The sequence below is a fragment of the Colobus angolensis genome, unplaced genomic scaffold (genome assembly GCF_000951035.1).
Source record: "Colobus angolensis palliatus isolate OR3802 unplaced genomic scaffold, Cang.pa_1.0 Scaffold3, whole genome shotgun sequence".
NCBI lineage: Eukaryota > Metazoa > Chordata > Mammalia > Primates > Cercopithecidae > Colobus > Colobus angolensis.
This window is the reverse complement of record NW_012116265.1, coordinates 8,216,901-8,236,028: the sequence shown is the minus strand read 5'-3', so window position 1 is coordinate 8,236,028 and position 19,128 is coordinate 8,216,901. Positions and strand designations below refer to the sequence as shown.

Sequence of the window (19,128 nt, the reverse complement as noted above, 5' to 3'; positions counted from 1 at the left end):
AAAGAAAGAAAGAAAGAAAGAAAGAAAGAAAGAAAGAAAGAAAGAAAGAAAGAAAGAAAGAAAGAAAGAAAGAAAGAGAGAGAGAGAGAGAGAGAGAGAGAGAGAGAGAGAAAGAAAGGGAAAAATCTCTAACAATACTATTACTTAATTTTGTGTGACTCACTGGTCCAGACACTTTATAGGCATTAATTTATTCACTATTGATAACGGGGTTATAGCAGATACTGCTATTGTCTTCGTTTTAAAGATAACACTGAGACTCAGAGAAGCTAAACAATTTGCTCAAGGTTGAACAGTTGTTAAGTTATGAGGATGGAGATTGAATGTAAGCACTGTCGCTCTAGGGTCCATGTTCTCACCTTCTATACAGTGCTGGCTATATGACGACTCAATTTATTGCTCATTCCATTTTTCTACAGCTCACATTGGAGCACATTAATTAGCCCATGCATGTCCATCCTGATAATCCAATAAGCAGCAAAAATGCTTTTGATGAGCACGTCTGCTGTCTGCCTGTGTGAATGTTCCAGCGCTTGCTCAAACTGAACAAGAACAAAATGGAGCTATTCTCTCCCAGCCCAACCCACCCTTCTGTATCAGGTTATAAGCATCACCATCTACCTGAGAGCCCAGGTCAGGATCAGATATTCATTCTGGACTTCCTTTTCACATTTTACACCATCTTATCTTTTGCATCCCCCGTTTCTTGGCATAGTTCAGGGCTGCATCATTTCTCAGTCGAATACATACACTACTATTTGATCAGTATATCCTAAGTGCACCCAAGCCCCCCAAAACACTCACTCGTATAAACAATCTGGTCCTAAAACTCTTGCTGGCATCATGTTTCTAAAATGCAAAATAGAATTAACTTTTTTTCTTACTTAAAATTATTTAATAGCTTCCCATTGGACAATTTTAAAAACTCCCAAATGCTTTAGCATGTCAAGTGAACTTCACACATACCTTCCTTGCCTACCTGTGCAGCCTTGCCTCTCAACTCACACCTGTGTGTGGCCTCTTTAGCTTCCACCTTTAGCTCCCTAAAAACTATGCTGCTTCAGTCGCTTCCATCTTCAAATTTGTTGTTCCTCTGCCTAGAAGGCCTTTGCCTCTTTGACACCTTCCTTGCCTCACTCAGGACCTACTAGGACTTTCTCTTCTCATGCCTTATATTTTAAAGACTTAGCTATTATGTTTCAGTTATACAGTTCCTCTTTTCCTCACTACTTTAAGAAGAGGGACTGTGTAGCATTTTTTTCCTCTTGCCACCGCATTTTATTGCTTGGATCCTCAATGAATGTTTGATGAACAGCTGAATGAATGTCATTTCCCCTTCTTACATGAGCACTTTGGCTATTTATGAGAATGGAGAGGAGTCTCTTGGAAACTGACAATAAGAAATTTAGAATACCTCCTCCATTCCACCCCTTCCATCAGCCCTGAAATTCTCCTCTCTAGGCAGATTTTTCTCACATTTTAAGGAGGGAAATGCCACTCTGGAGATTCTTTCCCTTTGGTAAAATGCTATTGGCAAGTCTCCTAGAGCAGCAGGGTGGGGCTCTGGGGAAAGGAGGGACCACACACAAACAGCAATGCTCAGAGAATTTTCATTCCTGCTTTATCCTCCATTACTGCACCCACTTCAAGAATGTCCTTAAGTCTGGCAGTAGGTTCTGAGACAGCTACCAGAAAACATGTAGAAGCCGCAGAAAATGTATAATTTTGCCTGAAAAATAGTCTCTTTGCATTTTCTAAAGTACAGTGAGAGTTTAGAAGCTATTTTCTGTTATTGGGAAGAACATGGTAGGGAAAAAGTGGGGGTTGTGTTGATCCCCCACAAGTAATGCCAAAAAAAATTTTTAAGGCACATTTTATTGCAAAAGTATTGTGTAGCTCCTATGAACAAGGAATGTAAAGGGATGTAGTTATCTCATGGATTGATGCTCTTCCTAATTATTGAGTAGAAACTATTACCAAGGCATACCTCTCCTTGTGTGGGCCACATACCCATGGCACCAATTCAGTAATGCTACTACTAGTAATAACTACAACAAGAGCTAATATTATGTGCTTACTATTTGCCAGTCATTGTTTTAAATGCCTCACATAACTAAATGTTTCACATAACTAAATGCTTAACCCATAACTCAATAAATCAAACAATATATAAACACCCTTCCAAGGAAATCATCTAATTGAGGTAGTTTTTAATGTTTATTCGTTTATGAATGGCAAAAGTAAGGCCCAGAGTGGTTGGTTCCTCAAGTTTCTACAGCTAGAGAGTGTAAAAGCTAAAAATCCTGGGCCTATGACCAGCATCTGGGGAGTCAAAAGAACCCCACGACGTGAGGTTTTCAGTCCTGAAAATGCTGTTCTACCTTTGAAGACTCTTCTTATAGGGACTGAATCCTAAATTCTGAAGCGTCACATAACCACAAATTTTTACCGATCCATTATTGTGTTAATTGCATAGGTGTGCATGACTACCATTTTATATCTAATTATGTATAATTGAATTCCCAAGTATAGAATATCCCTTAAGCTGCTCCAAATAAAGGCAATCTTGTCCTAATATGAAATCATCACCTACATAGCAAACATCTCACTGTGCCTGTGTTAGGCTCTGATTTTAAGAAAAGAAGGGGAATCCACACTGCAGTCCATTAGCCGTCCATTAACCAGTTACAAAGCTCCTACTCTGTAGCTGGTACTGTGTTAGGGCCTAGACAGAGAGACGGGAATAGCACTGCAGCCCTGCCTTCAAGTGTGTTTGGTGTCATGAAAGAATCCATTTGTATTCCTAGACTGAGCTATCTTTTCCATTGATTGTCATTTTTGTGTGCTTCTTAAATAGTAAGATTATTCATATTTGCCTTATCTTTGTAAGAAGCACAAGAAGCACATTTATGCTCTTTGTAATGAGCATAAATACTCATAAAAAATGGAAAAGAAAGTGATAAAGAGTTGAGCAGATATAGGCCTAAGAAACTAATGGTGAAGAAACGAAAGAAAATCAACTGCAAATATAGGAAGTGTCTGGAGAAACCTAAAGGCAACTGAAGAACAAGAGAGTACATTGGGGTCACACATGGGCCAGCCAGGTCTCTTTGGAGACAACTGTTTACAATGATGTCCAATTGCTACTTGGATGATCAAGCCAAAATTAGTATGCATCATATCTCTGGGGAAACGTGAAAGGGTGATGTCTTTAGCACCTAAGCCAGTGAACACCTGGGATATTTAGTCGAGTAACTGGATGTAACTTAACTAGAAAGAACTTTCAGATTCTTTCTCAGAAGACCATTAAGAGAATCGGGCGTTATACTTTGAGAAATGTGACCATGCATCAAATTTACAACCTGAAGGACGTCAGAACATGTTGACACAGGAAAGATAATTGCAGGAAGGAGCACTGGAAATAAGACAAAATTAAATTTTAAAAAGTGTTTTCCCAAGTGGATTTGTTTGCTTGCCCATTCTGAATAATGAGCATGCAAAAGATTAGACAAGTGTACTGTGGGCTTTGGTGAAGACAAAGAAGGCTGAGGACTGCAGGAAAGCCGGGCACTCAGAGCACAGGTAAGGGGAGAGGGAGGGAGATGCTTGTAAATGAAGACAAACTACGTATTATAGAGGCCTACAATCAATTAAATATTTGAGTTTTATATTCACATGAAAACAAACAAAATGTCAGAGGTCTGTTGCCTGATCAGCTTTGGAAGCTTTGAATCGAAAATGGGCAAGGATTTTATGCTCTGCATTCAATTACTGAGTAGAACTCACTTTGACCCTCAAAACAAACAGGATATTTCATGGAGATCCAGAGAGCAGAGAGGAAAGGCTCTTGAATTCCATCTGATATTACACTCAGTGTTCAGCTCTATAATTCTCTCCACCAAACAAAAGAGCCAGCTGTGTCAGTGTCATCCAAAATCTGAAGTCCTTTCCAGCTAGAAGCCTCAGGGAAAAAAAAAATTCTATACTAAAAAATTAGTTTATTTTCTATGTAAATAGAATTCAGGTTAGAGGAAAAAGTCCCTTGTTTTTTATTTGTTTACAGACTCCTAATCAATTAAAATACGTATGAATCATTTTCTAGTGGAATTCATATGAGAAAGTAGAGCAAAGGGATGCATTTCAGATATGGGAGATGAGAACAAAGGAAAGGAGGATGAAGAAAGGAAAGGGAAGAAAAGAAAGAAAGAGAGGAGGAAAAAGAATAAAGAGGGAGGGGAGAGAAGGAAAGAAAGGAGAAAACTAGGAGGAAATTTCCTCTTTCTGCTGAGATATTTGACATACATAATCAAATGTAGCCTCACAACTCTTCTGAGAGATAGGTTGTACAATTAGACCCAGATTAGAGAGAGGAAAGCAAAGCTTTGAGAAGTTTTGTAAGCCAATGTCTCATATTTAGCAAGAATTGGAGCCAGACATCCACCCAAGTCTATCTGCCGCCAAATCCCATGCTTGTGAGGTCAGGCTAGGATGGAGAGGGGGTGATATTCAAATTAGCTTCATCTATGTCCCATCTACCTGAGATAGATGTGTGGTTACCTAACACTGAGCATACATCGTGCCCAAGGAAGTGACTTTTTTAGTGGAGTAAAATTTGGAAAAATTCATTTTGGCCAAGTATTTTACACACTATATGTAAATAGAGTAAAACATGATTAAAAACAAAATATCCTATTTTTATCAAATCCCACTCAATTCTCTACTTAAAAATAATCCGTTCATTTGAATTCTCACATAAAGAGATGAGAAATGTATAGGACATTGAGGAAGTAGGACAAAGAAGGAAGAAATTTTTAAGGGAAAGAATATCACCTACTAACTAAAAATGGAAAACAGAAAAGACTGCATTTCCAGTGGCTTCCTAGACAGGAGTCTATGTTTCCCACTATTTGAGAATGATTAATGAATTGACCTCCTCTGTGCCACTTTGAAAACACACCAAATGTGCTTAGTTTGGCAGAGTAGTAGAGGAAGAATTATTCACACAGAACAAAAAAGGCTGCTGTTTGCCAGTAGCTATTAACTCGTGGCTATATCAACACTTGTGCTGTTAACAATAATCTTATCCAAGAGTCTATTCTTGTAGAACCTCGGGGGTTGAAGAAATATTTTATTGGCAGCATCCCTAATCTTATAAGTAGCAATATGTTTTGACAAAATGAAGCCACACAATTCTCACCTAGTCTTGGGTTTTCTTTCTTATGAGAGCATCGGAGGCTGAAAATAAAAAGCATTCACAAGCCCCCGCCACCTTCCCCTGCCTTCTGCAAAGAAATAGGCTTTCCACTCAAACCTTGAGGTTCCAATTTCTTTTAAATTTTTCAGTACTCACAGTTTCTCTAAACTTATACCTTCTAGGCTTTTGAATCTAACCATCCTACATGGATGCGTTTTTTTAACCTATGTGCACAAGAACACTTTAAGATATAGATGTGGTCTCAAGATTAACACTATTTTGTGATCAGCTACTGTTGAAATATCTCCTCTTGCTGTTATATGCTGGCTCTTAGTTTTGGGAGAAACCACAAACTGCTACTTAAATTGAGAGTTTTTAGGTATTGTAATAGTGCCCACAGCAGGAAAAGAAAAAAATTGGGTGTAGTGGCAAACTAAATTTATAATAGAAAGTGGACAAAAATAGCCTAGAGCACACACAGAAAAGTTCTACTGGGAATTAATCATTTCTATCTATTGGGTCCAGTACGGAGTATAAAGAAAGGTAGATAAGTGTTATGAACAGACAGCAGTGAGTCCTCAGCAATAAGTCGTTACATGAGCCTAGCAAATTGTTGACTCTATCTTGTGATTTATCTCCATAGCTCCGTGTTCTACTTCTTGAGACTTTTGTTCCACAGATTTATTGAAAAAAAAAAATAAATCCACTGAGTGTTTATAACTTGCTGAGAAATCTTCTAGATACTGGAGCCACAAAATAGATTGAAAAAGGCTCCCTACCCTCAAGTTCCCTCCCCAGCTCATGTCCTCTGAGTGGAAATAAGGGCAGCATATGAATGAGTGATTTGAGAAGAGTGGGAAGATGGTACAAGTCTGCTGCACAGAAGAGATGCTGGCAATGGCAAGTTTGTACCTTATAAATTATAGTCCCTCAGCAATATGGTTGTTGCCACCATCTTCATCCTGACATGTGTTTGCTGGCATAACATTGACAGACAATTACCTTCCAGGAGACCTGCCGGCATGACCCCACTCTTATTGTAATGTAGGGGCTCCTCATTAATACCTTTCTTTAAAAACAAACAAAAAACAGAAGTGCAAGTTCAGGGTGATGGTGTTGGTGGTCTAGTCCTTGTTCTACTTCATTAATTGTCCATAGTAAAATTACTTAATTTCCACATCCATTTAGGTGTTTTTTTCCACTTTTCCAGTAAGTGAATTGTACATAATTCTCTTTAAGATTCACTCAGCTTCTAATTACTTGATTCATCAAAGACAAGCTTATAAATTCACTTTTCTTCAAGCAATACTTTTTCTGAACATTTACTATTTGTACAGCACTCATCTAGATATTCAGAACATAGAGTCACATGTAAGATCTGCTCCTTTCCTTGAAGTTGCTGAAAATCCAGTGGGAGATATGGTAAATCCATAAAAGAGGTATAACCAAATTACGCTATGAATATTTACATAAACAAAAGGAGTCATTAATTCTGATGGGGGAAATTGAAAACATTTCCCAAATGTAGCACTTAAGTTGACCATTAAAGAGGTAGAAGTGCACCAGGCAAAAAACAAAACAAAAAAAGATACGCTCAACTGATGGAACTTCATGAGTAAAATATTTGGTGGGAAATTAACAATACCTAAAATTTACTGAGCATTTATTAAGTGCCAAAAGTTTCCTATGTATTAACTCTCTTAAATCAGTATCATAACTGTAGAAGGTAGGAACCAACATCTCCACTACAAAAATGAAATACCCAGGCCACAGAGAGGTTAGGTAGTTTATGCAAGATAACAGAGCTAATAAAGATTGAAATTTGACCCCAAACAGTCTGAGTCCATCTGTACTTGAAACCCCCAGCTCATACATGTTCTAGGAACAGGTGGCAGTCTAATATGGCTAAAATACAAAGTGGGATATAGAGGAAGATAAAATGAGGAGAGGATAATGAATCCAACATATAAGGGCCTTGAATGCTGTGCTAAGAAACATGGACATTCTCATATAGTAGCAGGAAGTGGGTTGGAGATAAGAAAAACTACAGTGAAAAAAGATATGACAAGTGAAAGCAACAGAAGTTGTCATTGCTAAGAGGACATGGGGACAACAGGGAGTGACGGGGACTGTAGTGACATAGAGAAACCTTACATTTGCAGGAATATGTGGGGACAGCAAATCAGTCCAAAGGGAGAAATGCCAACCTACCATTGCTGGTTGCTCTTTTTCAAGAAAAGCAGTAAATATCATAAGTTGATTCTACAAATTATTAAATGTTGACCAATCAAAAAAATTTTAGACCATGGACTAAACAAAATATGCCTGCTGGCACCCAGATTGAAATGGAGAGACATCTGTGCTTTTAGAAATCATTTCTTCTATTTTTTTTTTTTTTTTTTTTTACCTGGGAAGCAATGTAAGCTTATTAGTGTTTTCGGAAGATAAATCCAGTGGTATTATAGAACATTGAATTGAGAGGGAAGGGTCAGTGAGATGTTAGTGTAGTAGGAAAAAGATGACAAAGGCTTGAACTAGTGGCAGTGGGAAAAGCAAGGCAGGAAAGAGTTTTCAGAGGATAATTGATCTATTAAATGTGGCTGTGGATGAGAAAGAATGTATCAACAATAACCAGGACTGTCTAGCTCTGGTGATTAGAAGGAAGGTAATGTATTGATAGAGACACCAGACATAAAAGGAAGAGGACATAACTGGAGGAAAAGAGTAAGTTCAATTTGAGAAGTGTTGAAATAGGGTTTAGGAAGCATTCGAATAGTATCCAGCGCTTCTTGGCTTTTCTATTGAAAAGAATACTCACTCATCAGATTAAGTCAGATCTGATTCACTGATCACAACTGCTTCCTAGAAAACGCTAAGAATTTAAAGCATTGCTAAAAACTGTTTATTCTTGTGAGATTTAAGCACAAAATCAATTATCAACAAGAATGAGTAACAACAGGATTGCAAACAACATTCCTTTTAAAAAACCTGCTACTCCTTACTTTCCTTTGAATTTTGATTATGTTCTTCTGCAGGTATTTGACTCCATTACCATGGGCAGCAAATCTATCAAGGGAAATGATGTTTGGTTATGAATTTTTTTTTTTTCAAAAAATCACCTTTGAAACTTTGTAGTTTTGCATTAGTTTTCCTATATATATACAATCAGGTTTCTAGGAATTTCTATTATTTAATGATCATAATGTACATTTAGTTTTTATTAGTAACCATAAAGCTTTTGTTCCATTAATCCATTTTAAATGACTTTGTAATCAAATATTGTATACCATAGATCTATGAATATTAATTAGAGACTGAATTTAAAAAGTTTCAGTTCCTTCAGATTTCTGTGGATTTTGATTTGATGAATTCTTTGGGGTAAGGAAAAATGGTATACATGGGTTATAAGAGGTTTAGGAGTCAGCTAAATGGAGGTGTCTAATCCCACAGATTGTATTACACGTGCATATGTCTTTGGTTTGTCAGCACAATGTATGATTTTTTTAAAGGAGATACAACTTTTCTAATGGGAAACTTCACATACACAATACTTGGATTTCTAATTGCCTTGACTGATCAAGAATTCTGCCAAGGGTGTGCTAAGTCTCTCTGTGTGTGTGTGTGTGTGTGTGTGTGTGTGTGTGTAAACCACCCCCTCTTCTTTTAAACAAGGCTCAACCTATTCTAAAAGAAATTAGAATATTAGAGTCATATGAACCGAAACATATATTGAGATCAGTGGAACATAAGTAGGTAATGTCTCAGGATGAGTATATATGTGTACCTGTGTAAACACACGTGTATTTTTGTTCATTCAACAAACACTTACACTCATCACACTTGAAAGACGTCGTGCTAGATGGTGCAGAGAAACTCTAGGGCAAAGACATTTTCTGACTATAAGCAACACACAATCTGAGGACACATAAATAAGTAAGTTTAATATGAAGCAAAAACTGCTGAAAGAGAAGCAGAAGGTAAATGTTATTAGAAGACTCCAATAATTATACAGTTGATGAGCGACCAAAGAAAGTCTTGTTAACAAAGTGTGGTCTTCTCTTATCTTCCTGTCTTGTTGAGCTATTTCTCATTGACCTAGCCAACATAAACCCAAAAGACTTTTCTCAATCCTTCAACTTAGACACTTTCGAACAATTCCTTTTAAACAAGCAGCTTCAGCGTCTGATCAATAAAACTAGAAGAAACCATTCTAAAATTAATTCTTAAATAATATCAAGCACTATGCTATGGAACAGTATTGCTATTCTCAAAGGTAAGAGTCTTGGGGAAATATTCATTATTTTCCCAGATCTTCAATTCCAAGAACACTTTGTGGCTCATAAAGTTTGTTCTTTAGGACTGCTATGTCACTCACCCTGACTGGTACATGGGAGTCCTAACACACTCATAGATATTAATAGGATACCTTTTCTTCCTACACTCCAAACTGCACTATATATGGCTGTAGTTAAATTAACATTCAGCCATGACTACTTCAGCCTCCTTTTATAGCCACATCATTAATAGAACTCAGTGTGCATAAGGCTGCTCCAAAAGCTCATGTCCTTTGTGTGACTCTGTATTATTTTGCTGAGACCAGATAGACACTTACTAGGAAGGCACTATTGGTAAGCCGGATAGTGACAGCAGTATGGAGGGATCTTGTAAATTTGTCTTGACCTTTGGTTGCCTGCAGTATGCTCACCCTTTGACCATGTAGAGCAACATCTTCGGGAGTTGGCATTGTACTATACAATGGAAAAATGGGATGTTTTGCTTCTCTAAAGAATAGACATGAGGGATCCTCAAATACCTTGAGATAATAAGATAACACACATATTTTTCAAAACAAAATATATTTTTACAGATGAGGACACAAATGGCATTTAGGTGACTCTCCCAAGGTTACATAGCAAGTGGATTAAAAACTTCAATTCAAATTTCAGAGATCCTGAGTTAAAGCCTAGTGATCTTTTCTTATTCTTATTCTTCCAGTATTTTATTAAATATGCAAATATTAACCTACTCAATCCTCATAAAAACCCAATGGTGAACTGACTGTTGGCATGGCAGGTGAGAAGTTTTACTCCCCCACTCTCCAGTGAAACTGGGGAAAATTATTTTTAAAGGCAACTATTTAAAATTCTCTGATGCAGACAATTTTATTTCTATTTTTATATTAATAAGCAAAGAACAGAGGCACAGAATGGTTAAGTAAATTACATAATGTCATGTGGAAAAGCTGAGATTTGAACCTAGTTCATTGGTTCTAGAGCATATTCTCAGGGTGAGAATCGAGGTGCGACAGGCACCATATTCCTAATTATGTTTTTCTAGAGGAAAAAATGGTATCCATGGGATATAATAGGTTTAGGAGTCAGTTAAATGGAGGTGTCAAATTCCACAGATTGTATTACACATACAGATGTCTTTGGTTAGCCAGCATGATGTATAAATTTTTAAGGAGATATAACTTTTCCAATGGGAAACATCACACGCAAAATACTTGGATTTCTAATTACCTTGGCTGATTAAGAACTCTTGCAAATCCTGACCAATCCTCACGAGCACATGGCAGATCTCAGCTGGAGAAGAAGGGCAGGCGGCACCACTTGGATGAATGTGTTCACCACTGTATGCTGTCTGGCCTGTGTCACAGTATCCAAGTGATTTCTCTAGGCCTTTAATTTCACGTCTTGCCCCACACTATAATGATGCCTAAATAAAGCTTACTCTGGGAGGAAGATTTATTCCTGGCAGGGGTGGGCAGGGGTTGAGGGGGACTTTGGAGTCCGACTAGCTGGTTGAATACTAGATCTGCCTCTTACTCCTTGTGTGACCCTCAGCAAACTAAACCCTAACCTGGATAGCTTCTGCAAAATTCAGTTTTGTCCCCTATAAAATGAAAGGCTAACAGTAGCTGAGTCAGAGAATTCTGCCAGGTAAAACACATAGCAGAGGGCCTGGCATATAGAAAGCTTTTCATAAATAGTATTAAGCCGTTCCTAAACATTATTAAGCACTGCATAATACTAGCTGCTAAGCCGTTATTGTATCTTCTGTAATTTTTGTGATGAAGGGGAAGTGTTTATGAAAATTCCTAAAAGCGCATGATAATAAAATTGTACACAACGAAAATATTGAATCCCAGAATCAATTGATATGGAAAATTATTCAAAGTAGCTTTAGGTAGAGATGAGGAGATGATTAAAAATTAATAATTTAAATCATAATAGTGGAAGAAGAATAAAAGACAAGTAAATGAAGTATCTAGTAATGATCAAGAGCTGTAGAAATAAAAAGAAGAAAAAGCAAGATTTTTGTAGAAGGAAAGAGAATATGTACATTGGAACAAAAATTGGGGGGAAGTTTATAGAGGAAAAAGAAAATATATAAGGGAAAGGACAAAATTATCACTAAATAAATCAAAGGAAAGTTCAAAATAAATGAAACTCAAATTCAAAACAAAAAAGAGAAAAACAAGAAGGAATACTGTGTTTCCGTAAGTCTGTGGATTATGAGGAATCATGAAAAGGAAAAAAGAGGTTTGGCACAAGATCTTGAAGGATAAATACGAGCACATCACAATTGAAAAGAAGATAATCAAAACAGATAATTAAAATGCAGAAGCTAGAGTTACAGCCTTTGGAACTCAAACTAAATAAACTTGTTTTATTGTGAGTCTGGAAATTGGGAAATAGCTGTACTGAGAGTGAGTATATCTGCAACCATCACATTAGCTGACGGGGCATGTAAACATTTCAGAGGTAAATGAACTAACTCTGAGACGGATGATTATGGATGTCAATTGTGGAAAAAGAGAGATTTGATTTTATAGCAAATGCTGCAGCCCCTCTTCCTCTCAGACAATGGCACCAAGAAATACAAATGGCTAGGTTATTTAAGGATATGTCTCCTTTCTTTAAAGAAGAAAAACAGCTGCATTTAAAGAGAATATAAGATTTACTTAGAAAAAAAAATCGAGAGGACTAAAAGTAAATACAACTAAACAAAGGCTGCAAATATATAGAACCAATCTAAAACAAATACAGAATTTAAAATGTTTACATATATATACCTGCAGAAAGGCTGAAAAATTACTTCTAAAAGATGAGTCACTGGACTGTGAGAGTTTATGTGTAAGAGAAAAAGAAAAGTTCAACTTTTCAAATCATTAATATCTTCCCTAAAAGCTGCATATATTAGAAAATACACTTGGAAGATAACCTTATTCCTACAGAACAAGAAGATGATTCAAATTCTAGAAGAAATATCCAAGGCGTGAAAAATTTTGTTCCTTTGTCAGGACATCGGAGTCCATCGAGAAAGTTCTAGAGGAAGCACTCTGAGAAGAAGAAATTAAGCTCAAACAATTCATAGCCTGAATATATTTTTAGTTTGAGATACATTTAATGAGAGCAGTCAGGGGAAAACAAGGATGAGGAATTACCGCATAAATCAGAGAGCAAAATGAGGGCCATTTGTATTGGTACAGTCAAACTGAAGGAAAGAAAAAAAGGAGGGTAAGGCAAAAATGAAGGCGCATGCTAAAACATCTTACGTGTTCATGAAGAGAGGAGAGGTTGATGGGTTCAGAGTGCAAATGGATGGCAAAAAAGAAAAAATATGGAAAAGAAATTGGATAATTTAACTGTTTCAATTTTAAGAAAAGACATTTAAAGAAAATTGTATGGCTTCCCAACAGAAAAGAAGCCCAAGATGAAAAATCCAGTGATTGAATGTGAGACCTCACTCCACAGCCTGGAGACTGGATAACCAGTGAGTTGAAAAAGAGAGGTGTCCTCAGTCCCCGTGGACTGACCCTAAACTGTATACCTTATCTCACCTAAAAAAATCATAAGTAATAGTGAAATAACTAACACAATAAAAGAATGCTGTGATCATATTCTTAAAGGATGTTTGAGAAGGTATGAAGAACTGGAAGTGACAAACATCACTGTCCTGATAAAATTGATTTTCCAGGAAAAGATGCTAGTCTGACAAGAGGCAGGATGTGGCCCATGCAGTCCTCGGCCATAAGGTATTCAGTGGATTGTATTCTGGTATCATGACAAAGAACACAGCTAAGGCTGTTTTATACCATTTAGGTCAAGAAAAACTTGCAAGGAGATGGTTTGTTAGATAAGTTGGGAACACATATGAATATGCTATATATCAGGTCTAGAGCCATCACCGTAGGAAGACGAAAAATAAATTAAAATGATAAGGGACTGAGGTGAAGCTGTTTGTTATGTACTTGTATATGACACCTTCAGATTTTCTCCAAAGAAAAAACATGTTCAATTTGAAAGAAAGTAAATGTAAAGATGAAAAAACAAAAAGCAAAAAGAAAGAGAGTGAGAGACTGGTAAGTCGGATGGGCCCAGATGTATCTTATGTCGCTGAGATCATCCTGGAAATAATGAAAGCAAAAGAGATGAGGAAATTTAAAATATGTGACAAGTACACAATGAAATATGTAGAAAAGTACAATACAATAAAAGGAAAGGAAAGAGACTTATATTGAGACAGCATAAGGTGACAGATGATCTCTATGCTTCTTATTATTCAAATTTCACAACAGAATTATAAAATATGTCATCATCTCCATTTTACACATTAGAGAATTGAGAATTAGGCAGGTTAAACAACTTGCCCAAGGTCACACAGTAAACAAATAGAGAGGTGAAATTCAATTTACTGTCTATCTTACTCCTAAGCTTTTATCTACACACCATTGCCTTTCAAAACAAAGACATAAAAGTGAGAAATAAAGGGAAATACAATTATATTGAAGCTGTATAGTTGAAGGATGGGTGTTATTGTCTGTAGAGCACAAGCCTGCAACAATTTTTTTAAAAGGAAGAAAGAAATGTTGGCATGATTTCAACTCACTCGTCAGTTAAAAGAGAATTCTCTACAATATTATGCAAAGGTACGTCTGACCACGTGACTACTCAGTAACGGCTGTGCGTTAAATATCTATGCTAAAAGCACAAAGCTGCAATTTTGAGTGAGAGTTCCTGTTAAGAAAATATCCCCTTCTAAAATAATACATAATTAAAGCAGATTAAGTATTACTTGACTTCTCTTTTGCCGCTATTCAAATGTTATCGCATTGCGCATAATTAAACTAGCAGTTATCGTTTAAGTGTTCCATTAGGAAGCTCTAGGTAGGACACACTTGCTGTCAAAGATCACTCTGGGGGTCGTATACCTGGAAAATTTTCATTCCTTGAGGAATCCTGGAAGGCCACACTGACGGATTTATATCAGGGCACCGTACTTTCCCTCTTTTCCCCCTGATGAAATAGTGCCTGCACTTTGTCTACAAAGACACACCGTCTTTTTAATTTCCAGGAGTCACATAATTGAACAATGAGATTAATAAAGTGAAAATTAACATAGAATAAATTTTTAAGTCTATTTTATTGAAAAAAATAAGACATATGTAAAGTTTTGGCATTACTTTTATAAAAATTTTTTATGCAGCTGGGCACGGTGACTCACGCCTGTAATCTTTGGGAGGCACAGGCAAGTGGATCATCTGAGGTCAGGAGTTTGAGACCAGCCTGACCAACACGGTGAAACCTCGTCTCTACTAAAAATATAAAAAGTAGCAGGGCGTGGTGGCGGGCACCTGTAGTGCTATCTACTCAGGAAGCTGAGGCATGAGAATTGCTTAAACCCAGGAGGTGGGGATTGCAGTGAGTTGATTGTGCCACTGCTCACCAGAGTGGGCAACAAAATGAGACTTTGTTTCAATAAAAAAATTTATACACACCATAAGATGACATTTTTCATGGAATATATTAATGGATTACAGGTAATATTATAGGTAATATTTTTCTGCATTTCCTGATTTTTTACTGTAAAAATTCATGACTTTTAAAAGTTTAGCAGTGTGGATTCAAAAGAAATACCTATTTCAGTTCACCCTTAGAGATTAAAATTGAGTTAATTATCACACAGACTGAGGCAAACTTTGTGATTTTTCTGATACAGAATATTTATGTGCCTAACCAGAATGTATAAAAATTTAGATGTCAGTTTATACCCTAAGCAAAAGCTGTTGTAAACCAATTAAGATTATAGTCAAATGAATGAAACTTTAAAAGTTTTGTAGAGCATGATTTCAATTAGTAATAATAATAACAATTGCCATATTTACTGAGATTACTATAGGCCAGGCACTTTTCTAAGTGTTTCCATCACTTAACATGTTTGAATAATCATGTGATATAGATGCTGTAATCGTCCTAGTTTTCACCAATGGAGGGGCTGAGGCAATGCTAAAACTGTTTTAATGACATTCTTGAAAATTGATTATAAGTTTATGAAAATAATGCCTTGTGAATATGTTGAAATAAATCAGCCAAGATTGATGTTTTCATAGATGATCTTAAAAATATTTTTATCGTGCATCTACACGTATGTTTATTGCAGCACTATTTACAATAGCAAAGACTTGGAACCAACACAAATGCCCATCGCTGATAGACTGGATAAAAAAAATGTGGCACATATACACCATGGAATACTATGCAGCCATAAAATGAATGAGCTCATGTCCTTTGCAGGGACATGGATGAACCTGGAAACCATCATTCACAGTAAACTAACACAGAAACAGAAAACCAAACACTGCATGTTCTCACTCATAAGTGGGAGTTAAACAATGAGAACACACGGACACAGGGAGGGGAACATAACACGCTGAGGCCTGTCGGTGAGTGGAGGGGAAGGGGAGGGAGAGCGTTAAGACATCCATGCAGGGCTTAAAACCTAGATGATGGGTTGATGGGTGCAGCAAACCACCATGGCACATGTATGCCTATGTAACAAACCTGCACCTTCTGCACATGTACCCAAAACTTAAAGTAAAATAATAAATAAATAAATATGTGAAAAAAAAATATTTTTATTGTGCATCAAAAGGAAGCTAGAAAATATTTCTCCTTTCTTTATTGAAATAAAATAGTTTAGAGCACTCACTGCTCCCAGTCCCCATTCTTCAAAACATGTGCATGGACCACCTGCATTGGAATCCTCTGGAGAACAAACCCAAATCCCAGAGGCTCAAAAGTCTGCATTGTCAAAATGCTTCCTAGCAATATTTACAACTGCTAAAATGTAATGACTTCTGAGTTTGTATGGGAAATCAGAAACTTTTTTTAAAAATCATGAATTTCTGATTTTCACTTTCCAGTTTGACTCAATTGCTTTCTTATGTGTTATTGGAAGTGAGATGTTCACAGAAATTTTTTTTGCCCCACATATTCTTAGTATTCATCCCAGAATGCCAACGCCTCAACACTTCTTTCTTTACTTCCCTCTTTCTCCCCTCCCACATTCTTGCAATTGCTGAGGAAATCGTGACTGAGGCAGGAAGTGCATCTGCTGACTTGGGCCTAGTATTTCAGTGTCTGAGTTTACTTTATACCTTTCACATCCCATACCTAGTGGCTGTCTACACCGTAGTGGAATTGAATATCCCCATGTGGGAAGATTTATTTGTTTCTTCAAAGGATGCAGAAATCAAAAGGGATCCAGTGGGGAAGAAAAGAGACTAGCTCCTATCTTTCATGGAGCCAACCTTCTGCTGGGAGAGACAAGAAAAAATCTATAAATGAATAGAAAAATAAATAAGTATAATGAAAGTTCAGAGAGCAATAAGACCTACATAGAAAAAAAAATGTTATAAGGGCACAATTACAGAGTGACAGATGGAGTAGAAGATGCTAGATTAGAAAGGAAAGGCCTTCCGGAGGAATTGACATTTGAGCCGAAATATGAATGAAGTAGGAAAGTGAGCCATCCAAAAACCTGGGGAAGAGTGTTCCAGACAGAGAGAAGAGAAAGTACAAAGGCCTGAGGCAGGAGTGGGCTTGGTTTGTTCACAGACAGCATGAAGGTCAGTGAACATGGCTAGAGCAATATGCATGAGGGGGAAAGTGGGGTGAGATGAGCAATAAGGTGTAAGGATTGCCTCACATGTGCCATTGTAGCCCATGGGGCTTGGATTTCATTCTGAGTGTGATAGAGACCATTGGCCAGTCTTGAGCAAGGCTGAGAAATTACCTAATTCACATTTTAAAATATGTGAATATATTTCACTATAGCCGGTGTTTAGAGAATTATCAGAGCCACAGAACCCCTTCAGTAGTATGTTACCATCCAGGTGAGAGAAGATTGTGGCTTAATTGGAGTAGTCACAGAATAGATGTTGAGACATGGTCAGATTCTGTGTGTACATGTTTGTATTATGCAGTTAGAGACCACTGGAGTTGCTAATAGATGAGGGATGTGGGAGATAAAGAGGAGTCACAGATTTCTACAAGGCTTTGGGCCCTAGTATGAAATGTTGACGCTAGGGACTGAGATGGGGAAGACAGGTTGCAGGAAGACTTAAGAGTTCTGCTTTCGATACGTTGAATTTGAGCATCAGTTAGCTGGTCAAAGTGAAGAGCCAGTAGGTGGTGCAAGTCTGAACTCAGGGAGAGATGAGAGTAGAGATCCAAACGACAGAGGCATGGGTGTGTAGATGGAATGCAAGTTCATGACTCTGGATGAGATCACCCAGGGAGGAGTGTACACACAAATAGAGAAGAGAAAGATCCATGGATTCATGTGGCTCAGTGCCCAGTAGCAAACTTGCTCAAGCCTGTTGTTCTATGACAAAGGGTGTGGTTTTTTAACTGCCTGCAAGTCACAAACAGCATTGATCTGACAATGGGACCATGATATGTAGAATATAATTGTAAATAAATTGGAATATAAATGTTACCTGTTAATGTCATACAACCTCCTTGAAAAGGCAATTATTTTCCTTTTTGTTGCAATAAAAATTTGTGTGAACGAATATATTAACACCCCACAGTACAGGATTCATTTTTAGCAGTGAGTTTCAGTTTATCCTGAGAGGCAGGCAGATTCACTTGTAAAAACTGGTGGTACTATTGGGAAGAAAATCTGCCCTTTTGAGTAAGTGCTTTATAAAGGCAATTAAAGCAGAAAGGTGTGTTTATGGGCTTTCACCCTTCAAAATGGCTATAGATCAAATTTATTAAAAATGTAATTTGGAAGAGAAGCTGGCAATACGGTAACAAAAATGAAACTAATTTATCTTCAAAAAGTGTGTGGCGCTTTTAGCCCTAACAAGCCTAAAGACTTTGTCACCCACCTACAAGTAGGAACTGAAAACTGCTTTTCAATTCCAAAGCGTTTTGAACTAGAATGTGGCTGGTGTTTATATGATCACATGAGAGGTTATTCTAACAGTTCAGGACAGAAAATATTATATCTATTTGTGTATTTCTGAAACTTAGTAGGAATAATATTTAGGGTCTACTTTTGAAAAACCAATATAGCAAAGATAGAAAGAATTTGATGATGTAAACAAATCTACTATTAAAACACATGTATCCAAGTGGTTAAAAAAAGGCAGTAATTTTTTGTATGTTTAAGTCTATACTTTTTTTCCTGTCTTGCAAAGACACTTGTTCTTTTTAAATATTTTTTAAAGAAAATAAAAGAATCTGTTTTAGATTTAGCAGGACACTGGAAATATGAGATGTGAAAATTCAGATGATAGTGTTTCTTAATATTTCTCCTACAAAATTACTTTTTAGAGGAATTAATCTTATTTTAAGAGGAAATATATAACCTTTTTTTCATTCAAGAATAATGTTCCAATGGATTGTTTTCTATAACAGAAAGTATCATTTCCAACAGCATTCAAACTATTTCAAAATCTTAAATTGAAACAAATTGAAAGGACCTAACATTGGAAAAAGTTGTTTATCAGTAAGGAAGGGGCAGCTTACAGAGTCAGTTTCACTGTATTCAAATAAAGAACGTCCTGTAGTGTTTGTGGGTAGAGAGGAAGAGTTTAGTGAGTAGAGGGAAAGGGTTATGAAATAGAGACAATGTGT

At 36.8% G+C, this 19,128-nt stretch overlaps 1 long non-coding RNA gene across 1 annotated transcript in view; it reads left to right on the top strand.

The window, feature by feature from the left end:
- LOC105517079 overlaps positions 1–19,128 on the top strand; it is a 26,491-nt gene that overhangs the window by 4,158 nt on the left and 3,205 nt on the right. Inside the window, exon 2 of the long non-coding RNA XR_001002607.1 lies at positions 10,190–10,323. This is a non-coding gene — a long non-coding RNA (uncharacterized LOC105517079). The remainder of the gene's footprint in view (positions 1–10,189; positions 10,324–19,128) is intronic.